Genomic DNA, 2,087 nt, shown 5'->3' with positions numbered 1-2,087 from the left:
GGACCCCGCTCCGACGCGCCGAGCCCCCGGCCAACTTGGGGCGCGCAGATCAGAGAGTGAGCGCCGGGGCCGGGCCGGGGAGACGCCGCCCGCGGCCCCGGGCAGCCGCAGCCCTCGGAGGGGTGGCGCGTACGTTGCACTCAAAAAGCAGATCTTCTCCCGCAACTGCCAGCGAGTGGAAGGATGGCAAACCTTCTACTACCTCGAGACCTGGCGCTCCGAGCGGTCCTAACTCCGTCCTGCTCGCTGAGACTGCTGCGCCGCTGCGCCGCTCCTGACCTCTGGGTGCTGAGGCTGCAGGAGCGCGGGCCCTCAGCCCCCACCCCGCTCCCCGCGAAGAGCGGCTGCCTCCAAGCCCGCACCTCCCACTCGGGCCCCCGCCCATCCCACTCCTGCGCCCCTTCGCCTCCCCGCGTCGTCCCCAGGCACACCCTTCACCCCCAGCAGCGATCACCGCGGTGCCTTTCAGTTAGCTTGCTCGGCCGGTGGTCCCTGGAGCTCGAACCTCCGTTTTGGAATCTCACTGTGCCTTAGAAAGTTGAAGTCCTAGAGGCAGCTTGCAGGCTTCCCGCCCTTCCCCAAGGGGAGATAAATCGGGGGAGGGGGAGGGCTATCCCCCAGCAAGGGGGCTCAGCCTTACCTGGGGTCTCCCTTAGCCACTAAGGGCAAACATAAAGAAATACGGACTCAAATGAGGCGGGAGAGCCTTTATGGTCCTTTTAAGGACCACTGTAGGAGGGAAAACGTTCTCAACTCACAGTCCACGTGCATCCCCAATCCTGACTGAAATCAGAGCGGTTTCTGTTTTTGGTTTGCTTTGCTTTGTTTTGTTTTGTTTTGTAAAAGGTAAGGGGGTGAGTGAACCCTAGGAGAGAATGGGACATACCAGAGTGGGACGTACCAGCTCACGGTTTAACAGGAACTGCCTCTCTGAGGCCCAGGGATCTGTGGGACAAGCGGCCAAGAGTGAATGCTAGAGCTTGTGGGTGACAGCGGGCAAGTTCTGGGGCCTGTGTGGAGGGCAGAAGCCTGACTCCAGTCTGGTCCCCGCCAAGCAGAGGCTGAGAAATGGGCCTCCTGAACAGCTGGTCGCGCCCCACTTTAAAGGTGGCGAGGTGAGCGTTGCTGGGTCAGTTTTCTGTGCTAACTGGGGCGGCCCAGCTACTTCCACGGACAACCTGAGATTCTCTGCTCTCTTCCCACCTCAGCGCTTTGGCAGGGAGATGCATACTGGCAGCAGACTCCCAGCAGGGGCTCTTAACTGCCTGTGGCCTCTTTATTCTTCCTCTAGTCTCTAGGGACACCACTCATATCTATCCCTCCCTCCAGACCAAGAGCCCTGCCTCTTCTAGGGGGCCTTTGGCTGGAGGCCCTCAGAAAGAACGACCCTAGGGGCCTTCTGGACAGCCCCACCCCTACCCCTGGCCTGAGCATCAGAATGCAGACATCTCTCAGCCTTTCTTCTCCTTCCTGTCCTTTACTATCTAGCTCCCGTTGTGAGCTTTGATGGTTTTAGATCTGTCTCCAGTAAGAAGAAAACAAATGTATGGGGAAATATGGAAAGTGCTTTCTGGGATCTACAGAGGTATTTCCTCCAACCCACAGTAAAGTTCCGCTTCCTCTGTCAGAGTCTCAGAACCAACCGCCCACCCTTCCTGTACCCTCCTTCTCTTACGAAGTTCACCGGACTCAGGCAGACAGCAGTCCAAAGTCTGAGATGGGAATGGAGCCCTCTCCCCGCTAGATAATGTCTCCTGGTCCAGGAGAAGGAGCCTTCCAGAGGTGATTTTTCTTTCAAACATGTGCTCTGACCTTTGCAGAGGCCCAGTAAATCAAACTAAACAGGGGAATCTAAGCTCTAGGGAGTATACCAGAGAGATCTCAACGTTAAAATCCTTCTCCCTGCCTGTTCCCTCCTTGCCTCCAGTAGGGACGAAGTGGGAATGATCGGAAGGGTGTTTTCCTCCAAAAACAGCACTTCAGGTGGACCGGATGTTCTCCTACAAACAGATCATCCATTAATTGACATCATATATATATATATATATGTATATATATATCTCGTGAATATATCTTTACATATTTAT

Source organism: Chinchilla lanigera, unplaced genomic scaffold (genome assembly GCF_000276665.1).
Source record: "Chinchilla lanigera isolate Chin_1 unplaced genomic scaffold, ChiLan1.0 scaffold00034, whole genome shotgun sequence".
In the NCBI taxonomy this organism is placed as follows: Eukaryota; Metazoa; Chordata; class Mammalia; order Rodentia; family Chinchillidae; genus Chinchilla; species Chinchilla lanigera.
Note: the sequence above shows the minus strand (reverse complement) of the source record.